This window comes from Manis pentadactyla, chromosome 4 (assembly GCF_030020395.1).
Source record: "Manis pentadactyla isolate mManPen7 chromosome 4, mManPen7.hap1, whole genome shotgun sequence".
Taxonomy (NCBI): domain Eukaryota; kingdom Metazoa; phylum Chordata; class Mammalia; order Pholidota; family Manidae; genus Manis; species Manis pentadactyla.
This window is the reverse complement of record NC_080022.1, coordinates 69,169,930-69,182,424: the sequence shown is the minus strand read 5'-3', so window position 1 is coordinate 69,182,424 and position 12,495 is coordinate 69,169,930. Positions and strand designations below refer to the sequence as shown.

The following is a 12,495-nucleotide window of genomic DNA, read 5'->3' as shown; positions in this document are numbered from 1 at the left end:
GTGTTGAGGTTTATAAATCATCCTGCTCAGCCCTACACTGCACCAGGGAAAAACAGTTGCTAGTCATGCCCTCCTCTCACCAATGGTCACCTATGCACCGGGTGGAAGCATACTCATTATTTTAGCATCTCTCAGCAGCCTCTGTGTTGCAGACTGGCTGTTTCTTTTCATTACTATAATGCTTAAGCACGGTATTGAATGGATATGATTTAGGGCTTGTGATGACAGATCTAAGCCTTTCCAGGAATAAATATTCACCTCATTATTAAGGCGCGGAGACCAAACTGACTTTTTGTATTCTGTCTCAAAGCTTCTAAGTAAATCAAGATTTATCTGGAAATGTTGTGCTGTAAAATCTGGTCCGCCAGCCTCACCACTAGTCTATCTTGATTATATTTCATGTTTTTAAACAAATAAATGTATTTTGTTCTACTCTGAGGGGCATGTTTTACCTCTAGCTTTGCTATCGACTTGGGCAAGTCATATAAGTTCTCAGAAACTTGTTTCCTAATCTATTCAGTGAGTATTTTGTATTAAGTAATCTCCAAATCCTCTTCCCAACTGAAATTCTGAGAGCCAGAGTGTATAACTGCAAATTGGGCTGTTTTCCTGCTGCTAGAGTCCTTGAGAGCCCTTCCTGTGTCATCTCTCTGCCTTTGCCCTAAATTACCTGTAGAGGTCTGGGGTCTAGATGGCCTCTCTGTCCTTTCTTGTTAGTGCTGGCCAGAAAACACGAGAAAGATTTCAAGAGAAAATGAGCTGTACTTGAAAAGAATAAGAAGTCAGAGATGGGTTAGGACCACTGAAATTCTTCTAGAAATGATGGGCCAGTGTTGTAAAAACTCTAAAAAGATCCTCTGAGGTTTCAAGGACTTTGGTGCCCATTTGGTCTGATTTCTAAGCTTGTTTGTACATGAACCTTTAATGAAGAGCCTCTAAATCTTGGTACATTCCCATCTCAGGCTGGAGTTCCCTGGTGTGCAAGCACTGATCTGTGCTGCTCCAGAACAGTCACTGACACATCAGATTTTGAAAATACTGTCACAGTACATCACTGTCCTAAAGGTAGCAGTAAAATAAACACTCAAGTGTAAACCAAAAAGCCATGTAAATACAAGTTGTTTTAATACAGTTTCTCTTGTAAAGGCAATTTGGTACACATAGCTCTTACGAATTAAAATAGTAGACATTTGTAATTTACAGACTCCGCATTTAATTTGCTTTACACAAGTAAAGAAACACACTTGCACTTTCTATATGGCATCTCAAAACTTGGGAAACATTGTTTGAACTTTTAAAATGTGTTATTTTAAGTGATGTGTGATAAACTTCTGTCAGTAACACAGTCTCTGATGTCACCTGAATGGAATTCTGGCCTTTTTTCCACTTAAATAAATAAGTTGGGAGACATCACTTAAGCTTAATGACTCAGTTCTCTCACCTGAAAAGTGGAGACAGTAAACCTTTGTCATATCGTAAGGCTGATCTATGACTTAAAAGAGATCATATATCTGTAGAAGTTCCTTTTTAAAATAAAACTGTACAGAAAGAAAAACATATTGTTTGACTTTATTATGAATAATGACTACACCCAATGGAATCTTCTACTTCTAATCCAAGCAGAAAGTTGGCATTTCACCGATCTACCATGAATACCTTTCTCAGATAACATTTACATATTCCTTTCCCTACCTGAAGAGACTGTAGAACGGGTCGAGTGAGGAAGGGTACTCACTCTTACCTTCTACCTCCCAGAAACTGTACCACACTACAGAAATCTTAGAACCCACTCAGTGGCCAAGGCTGATAGTTCAGCAACAATTTACTAGGCTCCAACTCTGTGCTTGACCTCTGTTCACACAGTCAGATGGGTGAGTATACTAAGGGTTTACATAAGGGAAAAGGATTTTCTTATGAAGGTATCTTTTTTCCAAATGTTTGAGTGTTGGGATATGGTGAGGATGTGGTATACTTGGAAAGTTAAGTTCAGACACTGGTTGCCTAAGATCTTTGTACAGACACATAACTTATTGTAGAAATTGTAGGATAATGCCCCATTGCAGACCAAAAGCTTCAGCAGGCTTTGCTAAAATGTAAGGTCCTACTCTGCTGATTAGATGGAATCACTGAACCTTATGCTACCCTATATCTACAATGGAATCCATAAGCACCCTCCTAAGAGGGGAGGCATTTAGATGAGGTCTTTAAAACTTGGGTATTGTGTACCATGAATGAACATGAAAGGCTAGTTGGCATAAATAGCCATTCATTCTGTCAACAACATTAATTGAAAACTCATGAGTGCATAAAGCCCTATTCTGGTTTATTGTGTAAGCCACAAGAATACCTTTACATCTGTATGCAAATATTTTGCAACTGAAAACCCACTACTACTGACAAGTGAGTGCCGCTGCTGTGAAGAGGCTGTCATGTGGTGACATGCACCCGTGGCTGTGGCTTTTCCATATAATGTTTGCCGAACCACTTGTGTGTCATAATTTTCTGCAATATACATGTCCTTTAAAGGTATTGTAGAACTTGCAAATACTGAAATTTGATCCAGTGTCCTTGGCAAAATGCCCCCAACTGAACTGAAAAGCTTGGCGATGTGTTTTGTCAGGGTATTACTACGTTTGATGTGTGAAGGCCCATGCATTGACACTACTTTGCATTCTGTAAGACTGCAGGTTTCAAACAATAATATGCAGGCCATGAATAAATCTTCAGTTACTGTAAGACTTTTCCAAAGAATACTTTTTAATGTTTTAGTGTATTTTCTTCTCTCTGACTTCTCTCCTAATTTATACTTCGAGTGCAAGGAATGCTGTTTTTTACTGTATCAGAGAATCTACCAGATGCTTCTTGGCCTTGCCTATACCAGCTGTATGACTTTGGGTTGATAAATCCTACCCTGGCTGGGCTAGGGCGGCAGACTCCGTCCTGCCCTGTTCACCTTCCGCCCGCATTCAGCTCGGCACCTGCGCACCACTCACGGTGAACACCTGTGACTCTGGGGCTGAGGATTTCTTTCTGACTCTGAGAGTATGCTCATTTACAAATAAAAGCAAGCTCTAGAGTTATTATATCTGCAGGCCAACTTGGTACATTAATATGCCAGCTTCTTGCCCCTTGGTTGGGCTAATACTGAGTTGTATTCTACACCATTCTTCAGAGTTCCCCAGCAGAACTGAGCTCCAGTTGCCAAATTGGAAACTGCCTTGAAAAAAGCACTTTTTGTTGCATTCTCTGTCTCATTCCTCACTTCTCTGTTTCCTGGGATCAGCTCCCAAGTAAATTATAGTGTCTCCTCTTATCTGCAGTTTCACTTTCCATGGTTTCAGCTACCTATGGTCGGCTTGGTCTGGAAGCAGATGCTCCTCCTCTGACATATGGTCAGAAGGTCAACAGCAGCCTTACACATCACAGTGCCCACGTCATTCACCTCACTTCTCATCATGTAGGCATCTTGTCATCTCAGATCCTTACAAGAAGGGGGGTGAGTAGAGCATAATAAGATATTTTGAGAGAGACCACATTCACATAACTTTTATTACAGTATATGTTATAATTATTCTATTTTATTATTATTAGATATTGCTGTTAATCTTTTATTGTGCCTAATTTATAAATCAAACTTTACTATAGGTATGTATGTATATGAAAAAACATAGTATACATAAGGTTCTGTTCTATTTGCATTTCAGGCATCCACTGGGGGTCTGAGAACCTATACCCTGTGTATAGTGGGGGGTATTGTACTTTCACTTGAAACCCTGTGTTAGAATAAGCTTCTAGGGAAGCCCAATCAAAGTATTTAAGTTTCTCATGTGTAACATGAAACCATTCATGCCTGCCCTACCTATCCACAAAGTTATTGTGAGGATCAAGTGAGATAATATATGTACAAGTGCTTTGAAAACTGTGAAACACTTAAAAAAAACCCACATATTTTAATCATTATTATTTCTAGTGCTATTGTGTTTTTCAAACTTTAATCCAAATATGTAAAATATGTGCAAATATGATTCTTTAGCTGTGAGCTAATGAGAGAAATATCTCTTGGTAATAATGTAAAATAGGAAATTATTGACAAAAGGTAAAGAATTAGCACCATAGGATGAAGAGAACTTTTCAACTATTACTGTAATACAACCCAGCACCCACATAACCCTCTCCCCAAAATGACAGATGTCAGAGACAAAGGATCAAAGAAGAGACAACTGGCTTTGCCTATTGTCAGTTACTTTTCTAGGGAAGAATATCTTTCCTCTTATCTTTGTTTGAAAGGTGTCTTTTCATTATATTAAAAATTCCCAGGACAGAATTAAAATTTTTATTTTGTAGAGTGCTTTTAGAAGTTAATCATGTTATTCAAATATTCAGAAAAATAATGCAAAACCATCTTCCTGACCAAAACAACAGGTGTGGGACAGAGGGAAGAATTTAAGAAGCAGCAGTTTTACCTAATAGTCTCTGCTCACCATCCAAAAGGCAAGTTGAATTTTGAGGCAGAGAATTAAAGATTTTTTTAACACTGTGTATTGCCTCCAAATAAAAGTAAATGCATGGGAACTTCTCCAGCAAAAAAAAAATTGTCAAGCCAGAGGTTTTTGTTGCTTGGTATTAACCACCCTACTCAGAAACTTGTTTAGAAAAAAAGCAAAATCTTTGCATTCTGGAAGCAAAATGGCGGAGAGAATGATAACTCAGATAAAGAACTGTGATTGGTAATATATTTAATAGCCTAAAGAGATATGAAAGCAAATGCCAATACATTAATATTACTGGTTCATGTAATTATGCCTTGCCAACCTAACGAATTTTATTAATTGAATGAAGAGCTGAGCCCTTCATTATTTGTCCTAATATAATTTTCTTAGATGTTGATCTATTGTGACCAAGTTTGCCCCAGAAGTGAATATACCACAGTGCAAATTTGGTTTTAACATGTGGTTGACTGCCACATTGAAATAATGATCTTGTAATCGTTAACAATTTTAGTGAAATGTAGACATTCATAGCAGTTAAAGGGACAAGATTACACAGAATGAGGTCTATCATTAGAGTCGCAACTTAGCTCCCTTCAAAATATTCTGCAGATGTTAAAATAGGCACATTACTTGCAGACTTGTGGCTTTCTAAATGCTTTTACTCCTATTTTTCCTGGGAGGAGACAGTTAAGAATTTTCCTATATATTTGTTCCCACAAAGGCTTTTGCTAATCTTCATTCATATACTGACTGATTTTCTTTGTGATTCCTGGTTCTTAAAAAGTTCTTACTGCAGTCCCAATTTTAAACTGCATTTGGGCAGTCACTTCTCTTTTCTGCTCCTGTAATACTTAGCGGATGCTGCTAGTACAGCACTTGTCACACTGGATTATAGATAGTTGCCAATGTGGCTGTCGCCTGCATTAGACTTTGAATTCCCTAAAGGCAGTAACTACCATTTCATTTTTGCATTCTTAGCACCTGTCACAGTCCCTGGCATTTAGTTGGTGCTCAGTAAGTGTCTGGTGATTGAATCAAATAGACACACTGCAGTATGCTGATATTTGATGTGTTTGTTGGTTCACATGACACCCACTGCTGTTTATTATATTATACTTAGATCCCTATTTAAAAGAATGAGCTTTTATAATCACATTTGGGTTGAAAATAATTTAGTTCTCCAGTTTAATTATCTTTCAAAAGCTGTTTGCTCTCTGATGGCTTATTGATTTAAAATATTTTCTTTGTGAAGAGCAGGATTTCAAAAGATTTTTAATTTCTTTAAACAGGTTTTTACATTGCCAAGGAAAAGGTGAAACTAACAGGTGAACCAATCTTTCACTTGATAGGTAGGAAAATGCCTATAACTTTACGATTTGTTTAATTCAAGCCACTGATTTTAAATAAAAAAAGGAATTGAATAAATGTTCCTAAAAATCCCAACTGTTGAAAAGTTCTGTAATATAATCTAAAATAAACAAACCAACTTAAATTTTCCTTATAAAAAGGAAACTGGTAGGTTTAAAAACCATCTGCAGAATAAATATTTATGGAGCAGAATGACAACTGGACTTATCCAAAGCTTTGACATATATTTTCTCAGTTAATGTTTGATGAAGCACTTCCGCTTACAATTCTTCAGTGAACTAAAAGAAGAGTTTCATTAACTATTTTTGAAAGAAAATGAGGCCATGATCCCTTTCCAGATGTTTCACTCATCAAATAATTGTGATCTTTCTTCCAAATCTCCCTGGTTGCTTGGTTCCTATTTCCTTGTTTACTGAGCAGTGATTTATAAAGATGAAGAAAAGAAGTGGAAGTGCTCGATAGACTATGGGGACCAGGTATATTTCATGTGGGTCCAAGGTATGAAATCTTCTTCTCTGAGCATTATGATATATTCAAAAGTATTTTTATAAATCTAAAAGTCGGAAACTTGTAATCTCCCGAAGCACTGTACATAAATATACAATAAGCAGTATTCTCTATGTGTTTCTACATACAGAGTTGAAAATCTATGTATGGAAATTTGTAGAATATTTTAAAACTCTCTGAAGGTTTTTGTTTATGGTCACCCAGGCCAACAAAATTTACAAGATGAAGGCATAATTTTACTTTACCAAATTTGGTGGTGCTTGAGTTTCATGACTTAAGGATAATTATCTCAGATGTGAATAGAGGAAAAAAGAATTCCCCATACATTTTGCTTAGAAGCATAGGTACACCTCCAACTTTTTATTTAGAGTAGGGACTCAGGACTATGGCTCTTTGCAGAATTTCCCTTGGGGTCTAGGAAGAAGACTCTTATTTTTGTTTGAGAGCAAACTTATCTAATTCTATGTTTGAGCATCTTAAAGTGCAGGACTATGAGAAAATAGAGCCCAAAACACAGAGTGCAAGAGTACATTAAGAGTACATTGAAATATAACAGTAGATAAGTTAGTGATCATGGGAAATATAACACCAGCAATCATCACAATAAAGCTAACATTCACTAAGTGTGTATACTATGTGTCAAATACTGTTGTAAGCACTTTCAGGTATTGGTTCATTTTATTCCCCACAACGACTTTATGAAGTGCATAGTAGTATTAGCTCCATTTTACAGACAGGAAACTGAGACATATTTAGGTAACTTGCTGAAGTTCACACAATTAATATGGGATCGAGAGTGATAGACACTGAAGCAGGTGGGCTCTGTGGTGATTGCTATTACACTATGGAATTGGTGAGCACCAGATGACATGACAACTTTGAGCTACTTGTTTTGCATCTTGATACCACCCATGTTTTTCTTAATTGCTCCCCAAACTATTATTCAATTCCTCCCGCTTTGACTACGTTGGTTCTGGTTATGACAACAGGTCTAAGGAACATGATCATCAGCAACACCTATAAAATATGCAATAAAAACTAACAGAAATATTTTGCATCCTTTCAGGCATCATTAATATTCTTTGTATATTAACTACCCCATTTCCATCTGTTAGAAATTAATGAAAATGCTTCCAGGCTATTAACAAAAGTTTAATTGGGGGTAAAAAAGGTTGCCCCAGGGGAGGAATAGGGAAGAACCACATCCCAGCTGTGGTGAAGCACAGTCACAGAGCTCACAGCTGCCCTCTTCTTCTGAGAAGGAAAGCTGGCTTGCTTGGTTGTTCCTCCATCAGGATAGACAACACTCAGTGATTAGCTGATACAGAAGGAGTATAAAAGTTGCCCTTGCAGGCCCCCCGTGCTGCAGGGTGGATTGAACTCCAGCTCTCCAGAGCTTCCTGTGAGACAAGGCTCGCACAGTTCTCAGCTGAATGCCCATCCTTGCTTCGCTTCATCCCTTGCCCTCTTCTGTCTCTTCCCTTCTACTTCCAGGAACACTCCCTCAGTAAATCACTTCCAAGAATCTTTTCCTTAGATTCTGCTTTCAGGGCACCCAAGCCAAGATAGATGGTCCTGGAAGTGATCCTAGGCATCAATCAAAGATGGGATTCTGGAGGTGGCTGGCAATGGGGCCACTGCGTTACCGGGGGTAGGTACGGTATTGTCAGTCCCTGGCATTATGTAGCAGAGTGATTATTAAGATTAGAGGTCAGGTCAGCAAACTAAGACCTGTGGGCCAAATCCAGATCATTGCTTTCTGCAAATGATGTTTTATTGGAACACATTCATTTATGAATTGTCAGATAAAGCTGAATTTTTGAAAGACATGGGTAGGCCTGCAAGGTCTAAAGTATTTATTGTTGGGTCCTTTCCAAAAAATGTTTGCGGACTCCAAGCTAGAATTTTCACCCATGGTGGTAAACTGGGTTGAAGATACAGGTTGCAGGGAGTGCTGTAGCTACGGCAATGTTTCTGGCTTTGAGAAATATGGGGAAGCTGGAAATATAAGGACTGGATTTGGGTGACTGCTAGTATCATTGATCCTTTGAAGAGAGAAAATGACATGCTCTATTAGTTACTGCTGCTGTGTAACAAATTATCACAAGTTTAGCAGCTTAAAACAACACACACTTAGTATCTCACTGTTTCTATGGGTCAGAGTTCAGGGACAGCTTATTCAGTCCCCTGCTATAGGATCTTTCAGGAGGTTGCAATCAAGATATCCAGGGCTGGGTTCTCCTCGGAAGTTTATCCTCTGGTAAAAGTATGCATTTTCAAGCTTGTGTGATTGTTGACAGGATTCAGTTTCCTCTAACTGTTCGGTAAAGACCATCCTCAGTTCATTGCCATATGAGCCTTTCCAATACGGCAGATTAATTCATCAAAGCAGCAAGAAAGGGATTCTACTACTAAGAAGTAAGTGATAATCTTATGTAGCCTAATAATGGAATTGACATTCTATTGTTTTTTGCCATATTCTGTTGGTTAAAATCAAGTTGTAAGGCCAGTCCATACTCAAGGGAATGGATTATACAGTGACGTAAATGCCAAAAGGCAGGAGTCACTGGGAGCCATTTAAGAGTCCATCTGCCACACAGGCTCATATATATTATTCTGAATTTAAGGCAAACTGTGGGAGTCAGAAAGTCAGAAGCAGCATTTAAAGAGACATCTCCTATAGCTAGAGGGCAGACAGATTTGGAGATCAGACTCACATCATCAGTGTAAAAGAGGCAGAACTTTAAAGAAGGCTAAGTTCTCAGCCTAGACAAGTCTTATAGGCCAAAGTCAGGGCCCTGGAAGCAAAGAAGTAGGATCCTGAGGTTTGGGCAGTTGAGAACCTTAAATATGCATATTCTTGAATACTTCTGGGTAACAGTAGCAGCAGAGCCCTTCCTCTCTTGTTGGAAAAGGGAGCCTCTTTCTTGACTATAAAGAAATCTCAGACTAGCAGGTTTCTTATAGGACAATTACTGGGATCTGTGATTTCCATCATGGAAGTCAGACTGATCATTTGAGTTGTATCGCAGCATATCTCAGCTAGGAGAGTGATGGACTACTGAGGGAGGAGACAAGTTATATACCAAGGGAGTACCAGGACTTGAATGACACTTATGCCCAAAGAGTAGGCCTGGGAGTTGGCCCTGAAGGTCGGTCTGTTTGCCAATATGGGATCACTCTGTTGTGACACAGAATTTAACACCCTTGCAAGGGTCTGGGTGATGTCTCATGTAAGACTGGGGTAGCTCTTGGTTGCTTGGAAAAAGTTGTGACTTGCATGAAATGAAGTAGCAATCTTAGCCCTGTAGTAATAAATTGTGGAGGAAGGAAAATACAGATAAAAAATGGACACACAAAAAATGGGTTTGTTCAGACAATACCATACTTGATTTTGCATGGACTTTCTGTTTATTTACATGACGAGACATCTGCTGATGAGGGGGATTCCAACAGTAGAGAAATATAGTCCTTAGGCCAGGGAGAGTAGAAGACGGTGTTACAGGACTGGGGTTCACTGTAGCAATGGAGATGATAGGATTCCAGATCAGCAGAGGCTACAGAGCTACAGGCTAACTGTCAGAAGCACAATCTCCACAAACAGAAGCAAGGTTGGAATGGTGGGTAATGGTGGAAGCTGTTCCAAAGTATCTGTGGAAACGGCTACCTTATTTAAGGGAAAGACAGGTGAGCAGCCTGCAAGGGTATTATGTGTACATAAGTCAAAACAGATTAAAAAAATAGATGAGCAAAAGGCTGAGGTCAGGTAACTGGATTCAGAGTCTTAATATGTTGCTCCATCCTCAGACCCAGAACCCACTGACTGAAGGAGATGCGGAGTCTCCATGAGAAAGGAACCACAACATTATAACAAGTGTGCCTTCCTAAGTCCTTCCCCCAAAAGACAAGATCTCTTTACTCAGGGGACTGTACACTAGGAAAAAGGGGATACTCAGATCATTGGTGGGCTATGAGACGCAAAGCATGAGTTGATGTTTACAGCATTATCGTGGGTCTCCCTGTTAGAGAGGGAATACATAAATGTCAGGAAGTAAATGGAGTCCTGAGCCTGATTCATTTCATGGTGGATCTGCTGGGTTCACACACTCGCCCAGTGGTCATTCACCTAGTCCTTAAATGTATAATTGCGTGGACCTATTAGAAGCTGGTAGAATCCTACGATTGTTTTCTTGATTGGATATTGCATTATCAAAAGCCAATTGGAAGTCCTTGAAACTATCTCCTGTCCCAAGTTAGTAAATCAAAATCAATCATCACATCCTGAGGAAAACTGCACAGATTAGTACCATTCTAATGTGGGGTGAGGATCCCCTTTAAATTCCCATGTGGTTCACCAGTTTAGATGATACACAAACTAGATGGATTATGGTGGATGGCAATGTACTTCTGCTGACTTAATCAAGTTGTAGTTTCAGTTGTAGTTGCCACACTCTACATGTGCACTAAGGCAAGTTAACTTAGCACAAGTTATGTGGTTATTGTTCTGGCAAATATGTTATATTCAATACCCATTGGGAAGGAGTATTGATCTTACTTCTGATCCAGAAGTAGTTTGCATTCATATGGATGAACAACAGCCATCATGAGCTTGTCTCAGTGTTATATTGATTCTCCAGTTCAATCAAAATATAATCTGAAGGGACTGGGACTCTCTGGACACACTGCAGAGCATCATATTTGAACACTACATGGATAACATCATGGTAATTGGAACAAGGAACTCATTTTATGGCAAAGAAGGTATGGCAGTAGGCATATGACCATGGGGTTCACTGATTCTACCAGTCTCTGACACAACTGAGGCACCAGCTTAGAGGTGATAGAAACCCTGTGAGGATGGGTGCCATCTTTCAGGGTATTACATACTTTGAAACAATGGATATTTTATGGTACTCTGCCTCCATTAGATAGAATGCATGAGTCCAAGAATCAAAGGGTGAACATAAGATGGACCCTACCCACTGTCACCATCTCTTAGGTGGCACCTAGTGATCCATCCTTGAAACTTCAGGTTTTATAAGTCTAAAGGTCCCAGGTCCCAGTGGAGGGAAACTTCCACCAGGGGATACAGCAAGAGGCTCAGTAAACTGAAAGCTATTGCCAATTACTTTGGGCTTCTTGTTACTATATTGCTACTCCATTAGCAGAGAAGTGGACCTGATTATCATGAGGACTGGCAATGATCCCACATACTGGGGAAAGGGAGCAATGTGCTTGTCACTTGGGTGATCTGCTGGGACATATTTTGATATTCCTGTGTCTTGTTTCAGTGTAAATGGCAAGCCCAGAAACAATAACCTGAGTAGAGCATGGTAACCAGGTGCTTAGACATCTTAGAAATGATGATTTTTGTGCCCCTCCCAGCAATCTACTTAGATTTGCAGAATAATAATTCAATAATGATTTAACAATAATTTTTTACCTCTCTAGGCAATCTGCTTAAACCAGGAAATTATCATGAGGAGAACCAGCTAGAAAGGGGATGGAAGAGGATCATGATGACTATGGTATGACCTTGGGACAAACTGCAGTAGACGAAGCTGTCGTTTGCTCTGCTACCTCTTCTCTCACACATTAGTCCAGAAACTGTGACTAACCAGAATCTGAAGTAGCTTTGCCTGCAAGGAGCAAAGTTAATATAAGAAGCAAGTGGGTCTGAGCAGCGCCAGGAGTGGACTGCAGTGCTAGCATCTCTCCCATCCACCAGTTACTGTGAGTGTTTGGCTGCTAACAGTTCGTGCATGCACTCTTTCCAGAGATTTTCTCTCATTTGAGCAGTGCCATCTTAGGTGAAAATTGCTCTCCCTGGTATAAGAGAGATTAGCCTTATGGTACAAGCATGTTCCAGGATGTTCCCCAAGGGACCAGGCTAAGCTAAGGGTGGTTTTCAGCTGAGACCACATCCTTCTCGGCTATTTAATTCTGTGTGTTTCACTTCTCTTGCTCCCCCTCTCTTGAGGGCACTCCCTAAATAAATAATTTTCAGAGGAATTTCAATCTTGGACCCTACTGGTAGGAATTCAGACTTAAGACACCATCTTCTACTATTTACTCTACTGGAAAAAATTGTTTATCCATGCTTATCACTTTGACCCAAACTCTGTAGTAT

At 39.4% G+C, this 12,495-nt stretch overlaps 1 protein-coding gene and 1 long non-coding RNA gene across 2 annotated transcripts in view; one reads left to right on the top strand and one right to left on the bottom strand.

Moving 5' to 3' along the window:
* Window positions 1–12,495, bottom strand: part of ADGRL2 (adhesion G protein-coupled receptor L2) — a 591,965-nt gene that overhangs the window by 340,859 nt on the left and 238,611 nt on the right. The gene's annotated exons all lie outside the window — the stretch shown is intronic.
* Window positions 1–12,495, top strand: part of LOC130683373 (uncharacterized) — a 165,208-nt gene that overhangs the window by 148,906 nt on the left and 3,807 nt on the right. The window contains exon 2 of the long non-coding RNA XR_008997045.1: window positions 11,817–11,893. This is a non-coding gene — a long non-coding RNA (uncharacterized LOC130683373). The remainder of the gene's footprint in view (window positions 1–11,816; window positions 11,894–12,495) is intronic.